At 39.9% G+C, this 22,391-nt stretch overlaps 1 protein-coding gene, 1 non-coding gene and 1 pseudogene across 2 annotated transcripts in view; 1 reads left to right on the top strand and 2 right to left on the bottom strand.

Annotated features, from left to right (window-relative positions):
• ITGB1BP2 (integrin subunit beta 1 binding protein 2) overlaps positions 1 to 10,777 on the top strand; it is a 38,688-nt gene extending 27,911 nt beyond the window's left edge. The window contains exons 13-14 of the transcript XR_014075945.1: positions 10,145 to 10,260; positions 10,499 to 10,777. The gene's annotated coding sequence lies outside the window, so the exon portion shown is untranslated. The remainder of the gene's footprint in view (positions 1 to 10,144; positions 10,261 to 10,498) is intronic.
• A 114-nt stretch (positions 10,778 to 10,891) lies between these two features.
• Positions 10,892 to 10,994, bottom strand: LOC145537269 (U6 spliceosomal RNA). The gene has a single exon (XR_014076296.1). It is a non-coding gene; the product is annotated as a U6 spliceosomal RNA (small nuclear RNA).
• A 6,191-nt stretch (positions 10,995 to 17,185) lies between these two features.
• On the bottom strand, positions 17,186 to 17,584 carry LOC145536661 (large ribosomal subunit protein eL42-like; annotated as a pseudogene).
• Between the last annotated feature and the right edge of the window lie 4,807 nt (positions 17,585 to 22,391).

Below are 22,391 nucleotides of genomic sequence, written 5' to 3'. Positions count from 1 at the left end.
CAGATGTTCAAACTGGTTTTAGAAAAGGCAGAGGAACCAGAGATCAAATTGCCAACATCTGTTGGATCATTGAAAAAGCAAGAGAGTTCCAGAAAAACATATACTTCTGCTTTATTGACTATGCCAAAGCCTTTGACTGTGTGGATCACAATAAATTGTAGAAAATTCTTAAAGAGATGGGAATACCAGACCACCTGACCTGCCTCTTGAGAAACTGGTGTGCAGGTCAGGAAGCAACAGTTAGAACTGGACATAGAACAACAGACTGTTTCCAAATACGGAAAGGAGTATGTCAAGGCTGTATATTGTCACCCTGCTTATTTAACTTATATGCAGAGGGCATCATGAGAAATGCTGGGCAGGATGAAGCTCAAACTGGAATCAAGATTGCTGGGAGAAATATCAATAATGTCTGATATGCAGATGACACCACCCTTATGGCAGAAAGCTAAGAAGAACTGAAGAGCCTCTTGATGAAAGTGAAAGAGAAGAGTGAAAAAGTTGGCTTAAAACTCAACATTCAGAAAACTAAGATCATGGCATCCAGTCCCATCACTTCATGGCAGATAGATGGGGAAACAGTGGAAGCAGTGGCTGACTTTATTTTTGGGGGCTCCAAAATCACTGCAGATGGTGACTGCAGCCATGAAATTAAAAGACCCTCGCTCCTTGGAAGAAAAGTTAAGACCAACCTAGACAGAATATTAAAAAGCAGAGACATTACTTGGCCAACAAAGGTCTGCTTGTCAAGGCTATGGTTTTTCCAGTAGTCATGTATGGATGTGAGAGTTGGACTGTAAAGAAAGCTGAGCACTGAAGAATTGATGCTTTTGAACTGTGGTGTTGGAGAAGACTCTTGAGAGTCCCTTGGACTGCAAGGAGATCCAACCAGTCCATCCTAAAGGAAATCAGTCCTTAATATTCATTGGAAGGACTGATGCTGAAGCTGAAACTCCAGTAATTTGGCCACCTGATGAGAAGAGCTGACTCATTGGAAAAGACCTTGATGGTGGCAAAGATTGAAGGCGGGAGGAGAAGGGGACGACAGAAGATGAGATGGTTGGATAGCATCACCAACTCAATGGACATGAGTTTGAGTAAACTCCGGGATTTGGTGATGGACAGGGAGGCCTGGCGTGCTGCAGTCCATGGAGTTGCAAAGAGTCAGAGACACTGAGCAACTGAACTGAACTGATGAACTTTGGGGTACATCTATGTTTTCAAATTAATGTTTTCATTTTCTTTGGATATATGCCCAAGTTGGAATTGCTGGATCATATGGTAATTCTGTTTTCAGTTTTTTTGTAGAATCTCCATGCTGTTTTCCACTGTGGCTGCACCAATTTACATTCCCAACAACAGTGTTCTAGGGTTCCCTTTTCTCCATATCCTCACCAACACTTGTTATTTGTTGTCAGTTTGATGATAGCCATTCTGACAGATGTGAGGTGATATCTCATTGTGGTTTTGATTTGCATTTCTCTGATGATTAGCAGTGTTGAGCATCTGTTGACCATCTGTGTGTCTTCTTTGGAATAATATTTATTTAGATCTTCTGCCCATTTTTAAATCAGGTTGTTTTTTTTTTTTTTATTGAGCTGTATGTAGTATTTATATAGTTTGGATATTAACCCCTAGTCAGTCATATAATTTACAAATATTTTTTTTTTCCCATTCAGTAGGCTGCCTTTCCATTTTCTTGATCATTTCTTTGTTGAGCAAAAGCTTTTACGTTTAATGAGGTCCCATTTGCTTATTTTTGCTTTTGTTTCCTTTGCCTTAATTCACAGATCCAGAGAAATATTGCTGTGATTTATGTCAAAGAGAGTTCTGCCTGTGCTCTGCTTTAGGAGTTTTAAAGTTTATTTTTGTATATGGTTTTATAGAATGTTCTAATTTCATTTTTTACATGTAGCTGTCCAACTTCCCTGGTACCATTTATTGAAGAGACTGTCTTTTCTCCATTGTGATTAATTGACCTAGGTGTGTTGTTTTATTTATTTATTCTGTTCCATTGATTTATGTGTCTGTTTTTGTGCCAGTACCATACTACTTTGATTATTATAGCTTTTTAGTATAGTCTGAAGTCAGAGAGCATGATTCTTGAGTTCTGTTCTTCTTTCTCAAAATTGTTTTGGTTATTTGGGATCTTCTGTGTTTCCATGCAAATTTTAAAATTATATGTTCTAGTTCTGTGAAAAATACTATGGGTATTTTGTTAGAGATTGCATTGAATCTGTACATCACCTTGGGTAGTATTTTAACTACTAAGTCTTCCAATCCATTAACACAGTGTATCTTTCTACCTGTTTGTGTCATCTTTAATTTCTTTCATCAGTATCTTATAGTTTTCTGAGTACCAGTCTTTTATTTCCTTAGTTAGATTTATTCCTAAGTATTTTATTCATTTTGATGTGATTGTAAATGAAATTGTTTCCTTAATTTCTCTTTCCGGTAGTTTATTGTTAGTGTATAGAAATGCAACAGATTTCTGTATATTAATTTTGTATCCTGCACTTTACCAAATGATGAGCTCTACTGTTTTTCTGGTGGTGTCTTTAGAATTTTCCATGTATAGTATCAGGTAGTCTGCAAAAAAATGACAGTTTTCTTTTCCTTCCAATTTGGATGCCTTTTATTTCTTCTTCTTGTCCAATGGCCGTGGATAAGACTTCCAATAATACGCTGAATAAATTGGCAAGAGTGGGCATCTTTGTCTTGTTCCTGATTTTAGAGGAAATGCTTTCTGCATTTAACCATTGAGTATGTTAGGTGTGGGCTCATCATATATGGCCTTTAGTATGTTGAGGTGTGTTCCCTGTATGGGCTTCACAGGTGGCACAGTGGTAAAGAATCTGCCTGCCAATGCAAGAGATGCAGGTTTGATCCCTGGGTCAGGAAGATACACTGGAGTAGGAAATGGCAAACCACTCCAGTATTCCTGTCTGGAAAATTCCAGGGACAGAGGAGCCTGGTGGGCTACAGTCCATGGCGTTGTAAAGAGCCAGACATGACTGAGTGAGTGAGCACACATGCACACGTGTTCCCTTTATAACTACTTTATTTTTATTCTTTGGCTATGCTGCGTGGCTTGTGGGATCTTAATTCCCCCACCAAGTATTGAACCTCAGCCCTTGGCAGTGAAAGCACAGAGTCCTAACCTCTGGACAGGGAATTCCCTTTTTTTCTATACCACTTTTGTGGAGAGTTTTTTAATCATAGATGAATGCTGAATTTTGTCAAAAGTTTTTTCTGCATCTACTGAGATGATCATAAGATTTTCATTCTTCAATTTGTTAATGTGGTGTATGACATTGATTGATTTGTAGATATTGAACCATTCTCACATACCTGGGATAAATCCCACTTGATCATGGTGTATGATCCTCTAATGTATTGTTGGATTGGTTAGCTAATATTTTGTTGAGGATATTTGCATCTAAGTTCATCAATGATAATTGGCCCATAATTTTCTTTTTTTGTGGTATCCTTGTCTGGTTTGGGTATCAAGGTGATGTTGGCCTCAAAGAATGAGTTCCAAAGTGTTCCTTCCACTGCAAATTTTTGGAATAGCTTGAGAAAGATAGGTGTTAACTCATCTCTAAATGTTTGTTTGGTAGAATTCCCCTGTGAAGCCATCTGGTCTTGGTCTTTTGTTTGTTGGGAGATTTTTTATTATTATCACTGATTCAGTTTCATTACTGGCAATTAGTCTGTTCATATTTTCTGTTTCTTCTTGGTTCAGTCTTGGGAGATTGTGCATTTCTAGGAATGCGTCCATTTCTTCTAGGTTGTCCATTTTATTGGCATATAGTTGTTTGTAGTAGTCTCTTATGATCCCTTTAATTTCTGTGGTGCCAGTTGTACTTTCTTTTTCATTTCTGATTTTATTGATTAGGACCCTTTCGGGTTTTTTAAAAAAATGTTTATTTGTTTTTGGCTATGCTGGGTCTTCATTGCTGCACAGGCTTTTCTCTAGTTGTAGCAAGAGGGGGCTACTCTCTAGTTGAGGTGTACAGACTTCTTATTGTGGTGGCTTCTCTTGTTGTGGAGTACAGGCTCTAGGGCTCATGGGCTTCAGTGGTTGTGGCTCACCGGCTCCAGAGCACAGGCTCAGTAGTTGTGTCACATGGACTTAATTGCTCTGTGACATGTGGGATCTTCCCAGATCAGTGATTGAACCTGAGTCTCCTGCATTGGCACGTGGATTCTTTACCACTGAGCCACCAGGGAAGCCCCTCGTTTCTTTTTTTTTTTTCCCTTGATGAGTCTGGCTAAATGTTTATCAATTTTATTTATCTTTTCAAAGAATTAACTTTTAGTTTCATTGATATTTTCCATGTTTTTTAGTCACTATTTCATTTATTTCTCTCTGATTTCTTTCCTTCTACTAACTTTGGCTTTTGTTTGTTCTTCTTTTTCTAGTTCCTTTAGGTGTAAGATTTGTTTATTTGATATTTTTCTTGTTTCTTGAGATAAGCTTGTATCACTGTATTTATTTATTTATTTGGCTACACTAGGCCACTTGCAGCATGTGGGATCTTCAGTTTCAACATACAGAATCTTTAGATGTAGCATACGGGCCCTAGTTCCCTGACCAGGGATCAAACTGGGGCTCCCTGCATTGGGATCAAGGAGTCTTATCTACTGGACCACCAGAGAAGTCCCTTGTATCACTATAAACTTCCCTCTTAGAACTGCTTTTGCTGTGTCCCATAGATTTTGGATGATTGTGTTTTCGTTTTCATTTGTCTCCAGTTATTTTTAAAATTTTCTCCTTGATTTCTTCACTGATCCTTTGGTTTGTTTAGTTTCCATGTATTTGTGGGGGTTTTTTTGCAGTTTTATTTTCTTGTAGTTGATTTCTAGTCTCATAGTATTGTGGTTAGAAAAGATACTTGATATGATACTAGTTTTCTTAAATGTACTGAAACTTAGTTTTATGGCCTAGCATTTGATCTCTTCTGGTGAGCATTCCATGTGCACTAGAAAAGAGTGTATATTCTACTGTTATTGGATGGAATGTACTATATTTATCTATTAAGTCCATTTAGACTAATGTTTTATATAAGACCAGAGTTTCCTTGCTTATTTTTCATCTAGATTATCTGTCCATTGATGGAAATGGGGTGTTAAAATCACCTAGTATGATTGTCTTACTGTCAGTTTCTCCCTTTATGTCTGTTAATATTTTCTGTATGTATTTAGGTGCTCTTATGTTGGGTGCATATATATTTACTATTATTATATCTTCTTTTTATGAGGAAGCTTTGCCACAGCATGCAAGATCTTAGTTCCCTGACCAGGGATCAAACCTGTGCCCCATACAGTGGCAGCACAGAGTCTTAAACATTGGACCTTCAGGGAAGTCCCTGTTATATCTTCTTCTTGGATCGATCCCTTAATCATTATGTAATACCCTTCTTTGTCTCTTGTTACAGTCTTTGTTTTGATATATATACACTGCTGCTACTGCTAAGTCACCTCAGTCATGTCCGACTCTGTGAGACCCCATAGATGGCAGCCCACCAGGCTTCGCCGTCCCTGGGATTCTCCAGGCAAGAACTCTGGAGTGGGTTGCCATTTCCTTCTCCAATGCATGAAAGTGAAAAGTGAAAGTGAAGTCACTCAGTCGTGTCCGACTCTTAGTGACCCCATGGACTGCAGCCTACCAGGCTCCTCCATCCATGGGATTTTCCAGGCAAGAGTACTGGAGTGGGGTGCCATTGCCTTTTCCGGATATATATACACTATTATGTATAAAATAGATAAGTAGTGAGAACCTGCTGTACAGCACATAGGACTCTACTCAATACTCTGTGGTGAGAAAAGGGATGTATTATATGTATACCTGATTCACTATGCTCTATAGAAGAAACTAACAACGTTGTAAAGCAACTAAATTCCAATAAATTTTTTAATAACCTATAAAATAAAGTCTATTTTGTCTGATACAAGTATTGCTACCCCAGCTTTCTTTTGATTTCCATTTGCATGAATACCTTTTTCCATACCCTCACTTTCAGTCTGTGTGTGTCTTTGGATCTGAAGTGTGTCTCTTGTAGGCAGTGTATATTTGGGTCTTGTCTTTGTATCCGTTCGTTCACTCCTTGTCTTTTAATTGGAGCTTTTAGTGCATTTCCATTTAGTGCATTACCCATTATTGATGGATACATACCTATTGCCATTTGGTTAATTACTTGGGGGTCATTTTTGTAAATTTTTTGATTGTCTCTTATTCTTTTGTTCTATTCTCTTGTAATTTGATGACTATCTTTAGTGTTAGTTTGGATTACTTTCTCTTTGTGTATGTGTTTCTATTTTTAGTTTGTGGTTATCATCAGGGGTGTGTGTGTGTGTGTGTGTATAAAATCAATGTATATACACATATATGTGATTAAGCTGCTAATCTCTTAATTTCAAAGGGATTTTAACAGCCCTGCATTTTTACTTCCCTCACCGCATGATTACAGTTTTTGACATCATATTTTACATCTTTTCGTCTTGTGTAGCCTTTAGCAACTTATTGAATATATAGGTGATTTTAGTGCTTTTATTTTAAAACTTTCCTACTGGCTTTGTACGTGGATGATTTACTACCTTTACTGTATATTTGCCTTTATCAGTAAGCTTTTTCCTTTAGTAATTTTCCTGTTTATAGCTGTGGCCTTTTCTTTTTCACTTCCCTTTAATGTTTCTTATAAAGCTGGCTTGGTGGTGCTGAACTCATTTTTTTGCCTGTCTGTAATACTTTTGATCTCTCCATCAAATCTGAATGAAAGCCTTGCTGGGTAGCTTTTTCCCTTACTTCACTTTATTTTTTTTATTTTTCCTTTACTTCACTTTATATGTATTGTGCCACTTCCTTCTCGCCTGAAAAGTCTCTGCTGAAGTTAGCTGATAGCTTTATGGGAATTTCTTTGTATGGTATGTGTTGCTTTTCCCTTGCTGCTTTTTATATTCTCTTTATCTTTAATTTTTGCTCTTTTAATTACAGTGTGTCTTGGTATGGTCCTCCTTGAACTGATCCTGTTTAGGACTCTGTGCTTCCTGGACCTGGATATCTGGATGTCCAGGATAGGGAAGTTTTGAGTTATTATGTGTTCAAATAAGTTCTCTGTCTGTTTCTCTCTCTTCTCCCCCTGGGACCCCTGTAATGTGAATGTTAGTATACTTGATGTTGTTTCAGAGGTCTCTTAAACTGTCCTCTTTTCTTTTTATTCTTTTTTCTGTTTTACTTTGGTGATTTCCACTACTCTGTATGCCAGCTTGCTGATCCATTCCGCTGTATCACTTAGTGTACTTTTAATTCCTTTTAGTGTAGTTTTCATTTCACTTATTGTATTCTTCATCTGTTTGGTTGTTCTTTATATATTCTAAGTCTTTGTTAAAAACTTCTAACTTCTCAGTCTATTCATTTCTTCTTATCCTGAGTTCTTTGATCATGTTTGCAATCATTACTTTGACCTCTTTATTGGGTAGATTGTCTATCTTCACTTCACCTAGTTCTTCTTCTGGAGTTTTATCTTGTTCCTTCATTTGGAACATGTTCCTCTGTCACCTCATTCTGCCTAATTTGCTGTTTTTATTTCTATGTATCTGATAGGTTGGTTATGTTTCTCAGCCTTGGAGAAGTAGCCTTTTGTAAGAGACATCTTATGTGTCCCAGCAGCACACTTCCCTGTTGTCACCAGAGCTATATGCTCTAGAAGTGGTTCCTTCTGTTGTGGTGGGTTGACTACTGTGGGTGGTCTCATAGGTGTGGCTCACCCCTGGTTTGGTTGGTTTTCAGACCCTGCATTGTATAGAAGCCACTAGCTGCTGGTCAGCAGGGTCAGGTCACAAGATACTGGCTGAAGGACCCGGGTTTGTGGCGGGGGGTGGTCCTGGGCTGGTGCTTGCTCACTGGTGGGCAGAATCAGTTTCTAGGATGGATTTCCTGGATCTAGTGTCAGCCTTCTGGTGAATGGGGCTGGTTCCTGACATGCCTGGCTGCAGGTTCCCAGGTATTCCATTGCTGGTACTGGCCCACTGGTAAATAGGGCTAGGTGGCTGGCTGAGGAGTCCAAGGCATCTCAGAGCTGGTATTGGCCTGCTGATAGGTGTGGCTAGGGCCCAGGTGGTCCCAAGGCTAATCCCAGCTCATTGGTGTGCAGAGCCAGGTCTTGGTATCTCTGGCTTCAGGGCCCTATGCATCCCAAAGCTGGTTTCAGCCCACTGGTGTATGGGGCTGGATCCCAAGGCTGCTGGCTAAGGAGCCCAGGGTGTCCCAGGGCTGCTCTCTGCCTGCTGATGTTTTGGCTGGGTCCTGAGAAGGCAGGCTGTGGGGCTGTGGTAATCCTGGGGCCAGTGTCTATCCATTGGTTGGCGGGGTTGGAGTCTAGGAGATCTCACCAGTGGTGCCCATTCACCAATGGGTGAAGCTGGGTTCTGGCACTAGTGCCAGTCCACTTGTGGGTAGAACCAGGTCCTGGGGTCTCTGGCTGCAGGGCCGAGGGGTCCCAGAGCTGATGTCTGGCCACTGGTGGTTGAGACCAGTTCTTGACATGGCTGCAGGGTCTGGGGTGTCCTCAAGCTTGTGTCAGCCCATTGGTGATTGAGGATGGATCCTGGTGACTAAGGGGCTCAAGATGTCTCAGAGCCGATGTTGGCCTGCTGGTGGGTGAGGGCATAGCCCAGTAGGTTCCAGGGCTAGTGCCAGCCTGCTGGTGGGTGGGCTGGGTCCTGCCATGGCAGGTTGTGGTGCTACAGTGGTCCTTGGGCAGGTGTCTGCCCACTGGTGGGTGAGGCTGGTTCCAAGGCTAGAGCTTGCTCACAGGTGAGTGAGTCCAGGTCACAGGGTGTCCTGAGGCTGGGCCTGCCCACTGGTGGACAGAGCTGAGTCCTGGGGGTCTCTGGCTGCAGGGCTTTGGGGGTCCTGGGTCTAGTGCCTGTGTTCTGGTGTATAGGACTGGGTCCTGGGCCTTCTGCAAACAGGGCCATGTCCAGAGGCAGCTGTGGGTTCAGAGGGTTTTAAGACCACCTGCCTGGCTAGTTGCTTGGCCTGAAGCATCCCAATACGGGTACCTACAGGCTGGTGGGCAGGAATGGGGCTGCGTCCCAAGGCTAATAAACTAGAAGCAGGATTCTAAAATGGTGCTTGCCAGCCCCAGTGTCTATGTCTCCAGGATGAGACATATGTCTATGTCCAGTTGCCTCTTGCCTCACTGGAAGGCTCTCCAAGATCAACAGATGGGTCTGACCTAAGCTTCCTTCAAATTACTGCTTCAGCCCTGGGTCCTGAAGCATGTGAGATTTTGTATGCCCTTTAAGACTGGAGTCTCTATTTCCCATAACCCTCTGGATCCCCTGAAAGTAAGCCCCACTGGCCTTCAAAGCCAAACATTCTGGGAGATAATCTTCCTAATGTTGGACATTTGGACTGGGGAGCCCGATGTGGGGCTCAGACCCCTCGCTTCTTGAGGAGAGCCTCTACAATTGTAATTATTCTCCCATTTATAGATTGCCCACTCTGGGGTAGGAGTCTTGACTATTCTATGACTCTGGCCCTCCTACTCACCTCATTGTGGTTCCTTCTTTACGACTTCAGTTGTAGGAGATCTTTTCTGCTAGATTCTGGTCTTTCTCATCAATAGTTGCTCTCATCAAATAGTTGCAATTTTGGTAGTGCCAGTGAGAGGAGGTGAGCTCAGGGTCTTCCTGCTCGGCCATTTTGACCAATAAAAAAAGTAGTAAGAAATATTTTTATCTTTGACAATCTGACAGGTAAAAAATAGAAACATATAACTAATAATTTTTTTTTTTTACTAAAAATACATGGCAAAAGATAACACAAGCAATATAAAAGGATATACAATTGAAGTTATAACCCCTGTTCCCTCGGTTCCCTTTCCAGAGATGCCCACTGTCAGTTTCTTGTTTATTCCTCTAGGTATCTTGTATGCAAATCATGTATATACAAGTATAATAAATGGGTGTATATGTGTGTGTGCACATGCATTTGAATATCTGTCTGTCTGTCTGATTTACTGATGAAAACATCTGAACATACTTATTTGTTCATGTGGGTTAGTATATTTTAGGAAAAATTCCTAGAGGTATGATTGTTGTATCAGTGTATTATAGTGATTGATATTATTCACAGCCCAGTATCCATGCCATGTCTTCACCATTGTTCAGCAGTCATAAAGTTGGAAGGGAGTGGAACTGATCTCACTCCCAGCTTCAAGAGTGGGTGCACCACCATGTAACACGATCAAAGTAAGTCCATCCCCCATGCCTTGGTTATTGGTTCAGGCAACCCAGGCCTTCACCAGTCAATGCATACCACTGTCCTGCCAAAGGGAAAGGTCAGGAATGGGCCAGTGATACCAAGTCAATGAAATGTTAGAAGATATTTGTTGACGTATTGAGAGGAAGAAGGTTGATTTTCTTTTTTTTTTTTCCTTTGCTCTTCTAAGAGAGAATAAAAGCCAGCTTTGTCTCTTCTTTTGCACAGTATGGTGTAGCTGATGTGAAGAGTTCAAGTGCTGCAGCCCTTTTGCTACCAAGAACGGAGTCAGATTTACAGTGGAGCTCACACTTGGGAAGACTGAACTGACAGATGGTAGGAAATTAGGTCCTTGGTGATATTGTTGATCCACAGAAGCAAACCAATTTCAAAGCCCACTTATCCCCCGGAATTTGCATTACTGGAACCAATAGATCCTCTTTATTGTTTAAGACTATTGGAGTTGAGTTTTCTGTTACTTACAAATAAAAAAACATATAAACTTTATATTTTTTTTTCCTTTTTTAAAAAGGTTTTTATTGGAGTATAATACTGATTTACAATGCTGTGTTAGTTTCAGGTGTACAGCAAAATGATTCAGTTATATACATACACGTATTCAAAAATGTGGAATGCTTCATGAATTTGTGTATCATACTTGCACAGGGGCTGTGCTAACCTCTATATCATTCCAATTGTAGTAATGTGCTGTAGTAATGTAGTAAAGAGTGCCAAAGTGAGCACACTTTAAAAATTTTTTGATAAGTTGCCTTACAAAAGATATACTGATTTACAATCCAACAAGAAAATATGAGTGTTTCTCCACAGCCTTGCCAAAATAATATATTATCAAACTATCTGATACTGCCAGTTTTATAGGAAAAGAGTGGTCTCTTAACAGTCTTTTTATCATGAGTAAGGTTAAACTTTTTGTTTATTTGTTTATGGTTTGGCCACGCTGCTCAGCATGTGGGATCTTAGTTCCCTGACCAGGGATTGAACCTGTGTCCCCTGCATGGAAGCATGGAGTCCTAACCACTGGGCCACCAGAATCCCTAAGCTTTCTAATATACTTAAAAGTCATATATATTTCCTTTTTGTCTGCGTGTGTGTGTGTATACTACTCATGTCCTTTGCCTAGTTTTCTATTTCTCTTTTCTTATTGCTTTGTAAAAGCTTTTTGTATCCTAAGTAAATCAGGTTCTTGTTATGTGAGTTGAAATGTACTTTCTGAATCTCTTCTTTGGCTTTTGATTTTCTTTTTCCATTAAAATTTTTTTTTGGCTCTACTGGGTGTTCATTGCTTCTTGTGGGCTTTCTCTGTTGCAATGCACAGGCTTCTCATTGCAGTGGCTTCTTTTGTTATGGAGCACAGGCTCTAGGGCACGCAGGCATCAATAGTTGCAGCTCATGGGCTCTTGAGTGAGGGCTCAGTAGTTGTGACACATGGGCTTAGTTGCCCTGCAGCATGTGGAATTCTCCTGGACCAGGGATTGAACCCGATCCCCTGCATTGACAGGTGGATTCCCAACCACTGGACCACCAAGGAAGTCCTTTTTTTGCATTTTTTAAAAATTTTGTTTATTTTTTTATTTTTGGCTGTTTTGGGTCTTCATTGCTGTGCAGGCCTTTCTCTAGTTGCTGTGAGCAGGGGCTACTCTCTAGTTATGGTATTCTCTTGTTGTGGATCACAGGCTCTAGGGTATGCAGACTTCAGTAGTTGTGGCTCCTGGACTTGAGAACACAGGCTCAGTAGTTGTGGCGCATGAACTCAGTTGTTTGCTCCATGGCATGTGGGATCTTCCTGCACCAGGGATCAAACCCATGTCTCCTGCACTGAAAGGTGGATTCTTTACCACTGAGCCACCAGGGAAGCCCTTTTTTTTTTTTGCATTTTTATGGCAAATATATATAACATAAAATTTAGCATTTTAAAACGCACAATTCATTGGCATGAAGTACATTCACAATATTGTATAACCTTTACCACTATTTATTTCTAGAACTTTCTCATCCTAAAGAGAAACTCTGTTCCTATTAAACAATAATTCTCCATTGTCCCTTCCAATATACCTGGTAAACTCTATGCTAATTTCTGTCTCTATGAATTTGCCTATTGTAGGTAACTTCAGTTCAGTCAGTTCAGTCACACAGTCATGTCCAACTCTTTGTGACCCCATGAATCGCAGCACGCCAGGCCTCCGTGTCCATCACCAACTCCTGGAGTTTACCCAAACTCATGTCCATCTAGTTAGTATATGAGTGTAATTGTACAATATTTGAATTTTTCTGTCTTATTTAGCACGTTTTCAAGATTCATATTTATCGTAACATATATCAGAATGTTATTCCTTTTTATGGCTGAATAATATTCCATTCCATGTATATACCAAATTTTATTTATTCATTCATCTGTTGATGGACATTTCTCTGTTGATGGTCATTTCTAAGTTCAGTTCAGTCGCTCAGTCATGTCCAACGCTTTGCAACCCCATGGACTGCAGCACGCCAGGCTTCCCTGTCCATCACCAACTCCTGGAGCTTACTCAAACTCATGTCCATTGAGTCAGTGATGCCATCCAACCATCTCATCCTCTGTCGTCCCCTTCTCCTCCCACCTTCAATCTTTCCCAGCATCAGGGTCTTTTCAAATGAGTCAGTTCTTCGCATCAGGTGGCCAAAGTATTGGAGTTTCAGCTTCAACATCAGTCCTTCCAATGAATATTCAGGACTGATTTCCTTTAGGATTGACTGGCTGGATCTCCTTGCAGTCCAAGGGACTCTCAAGAGTCTTCTCCAACACCACAGTTCAAAAGCATCAATTCTTCAGCGTTCAGCTTTCTTTATAGTCCAATTCTCACATCCATACATGACTACTAGAAAAACCATAGCTTTGACAAAACAGACCTTTGTTGGCAAAGTAATGTCTCTGCTTTCTAATATGCTGTCTAGGTTGGTCATAACTTTTCTTCCAAACAGCAAATGTCTTTTAATTTCATGGCTGTAGTCACCATCTGCAGTGATTTTGGAGCCGCCAAAAATAAAGTCTGTCACTGTTTCCACTGTTTCCCCATCTATTTGCCATGAAATGATGGGACCGAATGCCATGATCTTAGTTTTCTGAATGTTGAGCTTTAAGCCAGCTTTTTCAGTCTCCTCTTTCACTTTCATCAAGAGGCTCTTTAGTTCCTCTTCACATTCTGCCATAAGGGTGGTGTCATCTGCATATCTGAGGTTATTGATGTTTCTCCCATCAATCTTGATTCCAGCTTGTGCTTCATCCAGCCTGGCATTTCGCATGATGGACTCTGTATATAAGGTAAATAAGCCAGGTGGCAATATACAGCCTTGACGTGCTCCTTTCCATATTTGGAACCAGTCTGTTGTTCCATGTCGAGCTCTAACTGTTGCTTCTTGACATGCATATGCTGTACTCAATATGCTAGCAATTTTGGAAAACTCAACAGTGGCCACAGGACTGGAAAATGTCAGTCTTCATTCCAATGCCAAAGAAGGACAATGCCAAAGAATGCTCAAAATTGCACTCATCTCACATGCTGGTAAAGTAACACTCAAAATTCTCCAAGCCAGGCTTCAACAGAATGTGAACCATGAACTTCCAGATGTTCAAGTTGGTTTTAGAAAAGGCAGAGGAACCAGAGATCAAATTGCCAACATCCGTTGTTTATCAAAAAAAGCAAGAGAGTTCCAGAAAAACATCTATTTCTGCTTTATTGACTATGCCAAAGCCTTTGACTGTGTGGATCACAATAAACTGTGGAAAATTCTTAAAGAGATGGGAATACCAGACCACCTGACCTTCCTCTTAAGAAATCTGTATACAGGTCAGGAAGCAACAATTAGAACTGGACATGGAACAACAGACTGATTCCAAATAGGGAAAGGAGTACATCAAGGTTGTATATTATTACTCTGTTTATTTAACTTATATTCAGAGTACATCATGAGAAACACTGGGCTAGATGAAGCACAAGCTGGAATCAAGATGGCCAGGAGAAATATCAATACCTCAAATATGCAGATCACACCACCCTTATGGCAGAAAGCAAACAGCTAAAGAGCCTCTTGATGGAAGTGGAAGAGGAGAGTGAAAAAGTTGGCTTAAAGCACAACATTCAGAAAACTAAGATCATGGCATCTGGTCCCATCAGTTCAGTTCAGTTCAGTTGCTCAGTCGTGTCCGACTCTTTGCGACCCCATGAATCACAGCATGCCAGACCTCCCTGTCCATCACCAACTCCCGGAGTTTACCCAAACCCATGTCCATCGAGTCAGTGATGCCATCCAACCATCTCATCCTCTGTCATCCCCTTCTCCTCCTGCCCCTAATCCTTCCCAGCATCAGGGTCTTTTCCAATGAGTCAACCCTTTGCATGAGGTGGCCAAAGTATTGAAGTTTCAGCTTCAACATCAGTCCTTCCAATGAACACCCAGGACTGATCTCCTTTAGGATGTTGACTGGTTGGATCTCCTTGCAGTCCAAGGGACTCTCAAGAGTCTTCTCCAACACCACAGTTCAAAAGCATCAATTCTTCGGCACTTAGCTTTCTTCACTGTCCAACTCTCACATCCATACATGACCACTGGAAAAACCATAGCCTTGACTAGATGGACTTTTGTTGGCAAAGTAATGTCTCTGCTTTTCAATATGCTATCTAGGTTGGTCAAAACCTTCCTTCCAAGGAGTAAGCGTCTTTTAATTTCATGGCTGCAATCACCATCAGCAGTGATTTTGGAGCCCAAAATAATAAAGTCTGCCACTGTTTCCACTGTTTCCCCATCTGCCATGAAGTGATGGGACCAGATGCCATGATCTTAGTTTTCTGAACATTGAGCTTTAAGCCAACTTTTGCAGTCTCCTCTTTCACTTTCATCAAGAGGCTCTTTAGTTCTTCTTCACTTTCTGCCATAAGGGTGGTGTCATCTGCATATCTGAAGTTATTGATATTTCTCCCGGCAATCTTGATTCCAGCTTCTGTTTCTTCCAACCCAGCGTTTCTCATGATGTACTCTGCATATAAGTTAAATAAGCAGGGTGACCATATACAGCCTTGACATACTCCTTTTCCTATTTGGAACCAGTCTGTTGTTCCATGTCCAGTTCTAACTGTTGCTTCCTGACCTGCATACAGGTTTCTCAAGAGGAAGGTCAGGTGGTCTGGTATTCCCATCTCTTTAAGAATTTTCCACAGTTTATTGTGATCCACACAGTCAAAGGCTTTGGCATAGTCAATAAAGCAGAAATAGATGTTTTTCTGGAACTCTCTTGCTTTTTCGATGATCCAGCAGATGTTGGCAATTTGATCTCTGGTTCCTCTGCCTTTTCTAAAACCAGCTTGAACGTCTGGTCCCATCACTTCATGGTAAATAGATGGGGAAACAGTGGCAGACTTTAGTTTTTTGGGCTCCACAATCACTGCAGATGGTGACTGCAGTCATGAAATTAAAAGACGCTTACTCCTTGGAAGAAAAGTTATGACCAACCTAGACAGCATATTAGAAAGCAGAGGCGTTACTTTGCCAACAAGGATCCGTCTAGTCAAGGCTATGGTTTTTCCAGTAGTCATGTATGGATGTGAGAATTGGACTATAAAGAAAGCTGAACGCTGAAGAATTGATGCTTTTGAACTGTGGTGTTGGAGAAGACTCTTGAGAGTCCCTTGGACTGCAAGGAGATCCAGCCAGTCAATCCTAAAGGAAATCAGTCCTGAATATTCACTGGAAGGACTGATGTTGAAGCTGAAACTCCAATACTTTGGCTACCTGATGTGAAGAACTGACTCATTTGAAAAGACCCTGATGCTGGGAAAGATTGAAGGTGGGAAGAAAAGGGGATGACAGAGAATGAGATGGTTGGATGGCATCACTGACTCAATGGACATGAGTTTGAGTAAACTCCGGGAGTTGCTGATGGATAGGGAGGCCTGGCTTGCTGCAGTCCATGGGGTCGCAAAGCGTCGGACATGACTGGGCGACTGAACTGAACTGAATACTTAGGAGTGAAGTTTTTGTATCATGTGGTAATTCTATGTTTAAATATCTGAGACCCTACCAAACTATTTCGACAGCAGCTACAAACATTTTACATTTCCATCAGCAATGTACAAAAGTTCCAATTTCCTTTTTTAAAAAACTTTATACAATTTATTTAAACTTAAAAAAAAAAACAGTTCATGCATTCTTCCCAGCCCCTACCCCCCACTTATTAAAACCCCTCTTTGCCTCTTTGCACCATCAGTCTGATCTCTCTATATCTAAGCTTGGGGATTTTTGTTGTTATTATTTTCAGATTACACACATAAGTAAGATCATACTCTATATGTCTTTCTCTGTCCTACTTGTTTCACTTCCCTCTAGGTCCATCCATGTTGTTACAGATTTCAAGATTTCATTCTTTTATGGCTGAAATATATATATAATTTATTTATTTATCACTTCATCTATCAGTGGATAGTTACATTGTTTCCATATCTTGGCTATTGTAAATAATGCTGCAGTGAACATGGGGGTGCATATATCTTTTCAAGTTAGTGTTTTTGTTTTCTTTGGATAAATACCCAGAAGTAGATAGGACTTCCCTGACTGTCCAGTGGTTGAGTCTGTGCTTCCAGTGCAGGGGGCTCTGATTTGATCACTGGTTGGGGAACTAAGATCCCACATGCCAAGCAGTGCAGCACAAAAATAAAATTAAATAAATGAAAATTAAAATACCCAGAAGTAGAACTGCTGAATCATATAGTAGTCCTATTTTTAATTTTTTTAGTAACCTCTATGCTGTTTTTCCATAGTGGTTGCATCAATTTACATTCCTACCAACAGTGCACAAGGGTTCTCTTTTCTCCACATCTTTGCCAACACTTGTTATTACTTGTTTTTTGTTTGATTGTAATAGTCTTTTTTTTAAGTAAAGAATCTCAAATTTTTATTGTCTTCATAATAAAATGTGAAGCTCAAAACTGAATCACTTGGCCCTTTCTCTTCTTATCTCCTCCTAGCTCAAAATGCTTTTATCTCTTAATAGCCAGCAGTCTCTTAGATCTGCAGTTGGGCTCAATGCTTTCAAGCCCGAGTATAATCTTCATTGTAGTTTTAGCCTTTTTCTGGAAAATCGGCTTAGTCTGCCCACCATGGTCACTCTGCTTCCTGTCATAACGCCGCTTTCCCTGGGCATACGGAGAGCTTTCCCTGGGCATACAGAGAATCTTTGCCCTTCTTGTACTGTGTCACTTTGTGAGGTTGGTACTTGCCATACTTCTAACGGAAAGTCCAAGTGGCTTTGGGAATGTTCACCATGTTTACAAGAGTGTTATCAGAGAAAAGAGACCTGGCCAGAAAGCATATCCATAATAGTCATTTTAACAAGTGTGAAGTGATATCTATCCCAGTGTGGTTTTGAGTTGCATTTCCATGATGATTAATGATGTTTAGCATTTTTTCATGTACCTGTTGGCCACCTTTTGTCTTTGGAAAAATATCTTTTTCAGATCTTTTGCCCATTTTTAATCAGATTTTTTTTGCTGTTAACTTGTATGGGTTCTTTGTATTAAATATTTTTCAGATATATGACTTGTAATTATTTTCTTTCTTTTTAATTGAAGTTAATTGGTGTACAATGTGGTGTTAGTTTCAGCTATACAACAATGTGAATCAGCTATATGTATGCATATATCCCCTCCTTCTTGAGCCTCCCTCCTGTAATTATTTTCCTCATTCAATAGGATGCCTTTTTATTTTGTTGATGGTTTCCTTTGCTATGCACAAGATTTTTAGCTTGATGTAGTCTCACTTGTTGCTTTTGCCTTTGTGGCTTTTGTCTTCGCTATCAGACTAAAAAAAGTCATCATCAAAACCGATGTTAAGGAGATCTACCTCCTATATTTCCCACCTGTATTTTCTTCTAGATGTTTTATAGTTTTAGGTCTTACATTTAAGTCTTTAACCATTTTGAGTTAATTTTTGTGTATGATATAATATAATGGTCCAGTTTCGTCCTTTTCAGTGTGAATGTCCAAATTCCCCAACACCATTTACTGAAGAGACTGGTCCTTTCTCCATAGTATATTCTTTGTTCCTTTGTCATAAATTAATTGACTAGAGTGCTAGTCAATTTCTTAGTGAAGTTAATTTCTAGTCTAGTTTCTTAGTCTAGTTAATTTCTTTACATCCTCACCAACACTTGTTATTTTTCATTTTTAGTCATAGCCATCCTAATAGTATGAAGTTGTATCACATTGTGATCTTGATTTGCATTTCCCTAATGACTAATTACGTGTTGTACATGTTTTTATATGTTTATTGGCCATTTATTATACCTTCTTTGAAAAAAAATCCCTTTGCCCATCTTTGAATTTGGTTGTTTTATTATTTTTCAAGACCGTTTTGACTATTCAGGGTCCTTCAGATTCCAAATGAATTTTAGGATGGATTTTTCTATTTCCACAAAAAATTACATTGGAATTTTGATCAGGATTGCGCTGAATCTTTAGATCACTTTTTCCCCTGCAATGTGTGTGTGAAGTGAAAGTCGCTCAGTCGTGTCCGACTCTTTGTGACCCCATGGACTATACAGTCCATGGAATTCTCCAGGCCAGAATACTGGAGTGGGTAGCCTTTCCCTTTTCCAGAGGATCTTCCCAACCCAGGGATCGAACCCAGGTCTCCCCCATTGCAGCCGGATTCTTTACCAGCTGAGCCACCAGGGAAGCCCTTGGTGTGTGTATGTGTGTATAAAATTTGAGATGATCATGTGATTTTAATCCTTTATTATGTTAATATCAGGTATCACATTGATTGATTTGCATATACTGAACCATCCCTGCATCCCAGGGCTAAATCTTACTTGTTTGTTGTATATGATTTCTTTAATGTGCTGTCGAAATAAGTATACTAGTATTTTGGTGGGGATTATTACATCCATGTACATCAGGGATGTTGGCCTGTAGTTTTCTTTTCTTGTGGTGTCTTTGGCTTTGGTTTCAGGGTGATAGGCCATAGAGTGAATTATGAAGTATTTCCTCTTCAATTTTTTGGGAAAAGTCTGAGAAGAATTGGTGTTGCTTCTTTTTTAAATGTTTAGTTGAATTTACCAGTGAAGCCATCGTAGACCTGAGTGTTTCTTTGTTGGGAAGTCTTCAATTACTGGTTAAATATCCTTACTAGATAAAGGTCTTCTCAGATTTTCTATTTCTTTATGGGCCACTTTTGGTAAGTTATGAAGGGGACGTACTCATTTCCTCTACCCATAGACTACTGTATTTCAAATGTGTGAGTATTTTTTCCACACCAAGAAATTCTGCAGATCTCAGGGGACACCAACTAAGTGTTTTATGATTTAACTCAATTCTGACGTTATCTACCAAGAGATAGCGTCAGGTCCTACAAGTTAAGTGTTCAGTCCCGCAAGTGTGCCCCCACTTCAGATGCCAATTGCAAGTCCAGGTTGTCATTTGTGTTTCTGACAGCAGCTACACCTCGGAGGTTCCCAACACCCCCTTTTTGGGTTTGGTAACTTGCTAGAATGGCCCACAGAACTTAGTAAAACAGTTTACTTACTAGATTATTGGTTTGTTATAAAAGGATAAAACTTAGAAACAGCCAGATGTAAGAGATACATAAAGTTATGGGGGAAGGAGTGTAGAGCTTCCATGACTTCTCTGGGTGTGACACCCTCTTAGTACCTCCATATTATGTTCACCAATGTAGAAGCTCTCCAAACTCCTTTGGTTAGGATATTTATGGAGGTGTGTGTTTGATATGCTTGTTTGATTGAATCATTGGCCATTGGTGATTGCACTGATTTCCAGCCCCTCTCCCTTGAAAGTCAGGGAATGGGACTGGAAGTTCTAATCCTCTAATTACATGGTCATTTCCCTGGCCATCACCTCCCATCCTGAAGATATCCAGAAGTCCCCAGCCAGCCAACAGTCATCTGGTTTATAGTCTTGTTCAAGTTGCCTATTTCTGCATTGATTTGTCTGGGTGCTTGGCTGATCAAGTTGTCCTGTTCTTTTTCCCCTCCAGTTTTAGTTCTTATTTCTAGTCAATGAGTAATAATCCCTGCATTCAAAACACTTAAACTTATACTTTTCCTGTCTGTAGCAATAATTATTTTGTACCTATTGTTCTCCCTTCATATTTTTCCCCACCTCTAATGTTTCTGTAAAATTATTTCAAATTTTGGTTTTAGGATTATTAAAATTCGTGGCTAAATTCTACCTCTTTTATTGTAGGAATCCTTAATGATTATACGAAAGTCAAAGCCATATTATCAGAAAATATTTATTTTAATTGTTATTTACTTTTTGAATATTTACATAGTTTCAAAATTTCAAAAGTTTCGAGAGGATATACAGTTTAAAAATCGCCTTGTCACTCTTGTCCCCAAGCCAGACAGTTTCTCCTTCTAGGAAACAACTAAAGTTACCAGTTTCTTTTTTATTTTTGCTACACTGCATAGCATATGAGGATCTTAGTTCCCCAACAGGGGATCAAACACACATGCCCTAAACTGGAAGGACAGAGTCTTAACCACTCACCAACAGGGAAGTCCCTAAACTTATCATTGTCTTGAGTATCTTTTCAGAGACATTCTGTGATATATAAGCAAAAATTCATAGTCTTTCTTTTAATTTTTTTCTTATTAAAATTATAGCATACCATCCACATGTTCTGGATCTTGTTTCTGTTATTACTGCCTTATTTAGCCCTCTCATTTATTGCTATTAATATTATTATTAGGAAAATTTTGCTGCAGTATTTAAGGCATATTCTAGACATATTCCTACACACTTCACTTTTAAATATTCTGGCTTATATATATCTTTAGAAGACAAAGACTTAAAAAATATAACTACAATAACATTATTACACTCAATAGTATCTGTAATTTCCCAATTTCATCTAATGCCTAGTCTGCATTTAGTTTTCCCTTAGTAGCTCTAAAATGTTTTCTTTTGCAGTTGCCAACCTTCAGGTATTTTCACTGACAATTTCAGAAGCTCTGCAAAGAACAATGCAAAGAACTAGAGGAAAACAACAGAATGGGAAAGACTAAAGACCTCTTCAAGAAAATTAAAAATATCAGAAATGGTACGGACCTAACAGAAGCAGAAGATATAAAAAAGAGGTGGCAAGAATACACAGAAGAACTATACAGAAAAACAGCTGAATGACCCAGATAACCACGATGGTGTGTGTGATCATTCAACTAGAGCCAGACATCCTGGAGTGCGAAGTCAAGCGGGCCTTAGAAAGCATCACTACGAGCAAAGCTAGTGGAGGTGATGGAATGCCAGTTGAGCTATTTCAAATCCTAAAAAATGATGCTATATAAGTGCTGCACTCAATATGCCAGCAAATTTGGAAAACTCAGCAGTGGCCACAGGACTGGGAAAGGTCATTTTTCATTCCAATCCCAAAGAAAGGCAATGCCAAAGAATGTTCATACTACCACACAATTGTACTCATTTCACATGCTAGCAAGGTCATGCCCAAAATCATCCAAACTAGGCTTCAACAGTACATGAACTGAGAATTTTCAGATATACGTGGTAGATTTAGAAAAGATAGAGGAACCAGAGATCAAATTGCCAACATCCATTGGATCATAGAAAAAGCCAGGGAATTCCAGAAAATCATCTACTTCTGCTTCATTGACTACACTAAAGCCTTTGACTGTGTGGATCACAACCAACTTGGAAAATTCTTCAAGAGATGGGAATACCAGACCACCTGACCTACCTCCTGCGAAACCTGTACGCAGGTGAATAAGCAGCATTTAGAACTAGACATGGAACAACTGACTGGTTCCAAAACGGGAAAGGAGTACATCAAGGCTATATAGTGTCACCCTGCTTATTTAACTTATATGCAGAGTACATCGTGAGAAATGCTGGGCAGGATGAAGCACAAGCTGGAATCAAGATTGCCAGGAGAAATATCAACAACCTCAGATATGCAGATGACACCACCCTTATGGCAGAAAGCAAAGAGAAACTAAAGAGCCTCTTGATGAAGGTGAAAGAGAAGAGTGACAAAGCTGGCTTAAAATTCAACATTCAAAAACGAAGAACACGGCATCTGGTCCCATCACTTCATGGCA

The sequence above is a fragment of the Giraffa tippelskirchi genome, chromosome X, assembly GCF_054371585.1.
Source record: "Giraffa tippelskirchi isolate mGirTip1 chromosome X, T2T-mGirTip1v1.2.pri, whole genome shotgun sequence".
In the NCBI taxonomy this organism is placed as follows: Eukaryota; Metazoa; Chordata; class Mammalia; order Artiodactyla; family Giraffidae; genus Giraffa; species Giraffa tippelskirchi.
Note: the sequence above shows the minus strand (reverse complement) of the source record. Positions and strands in the feature narration are given on the sequence as shown.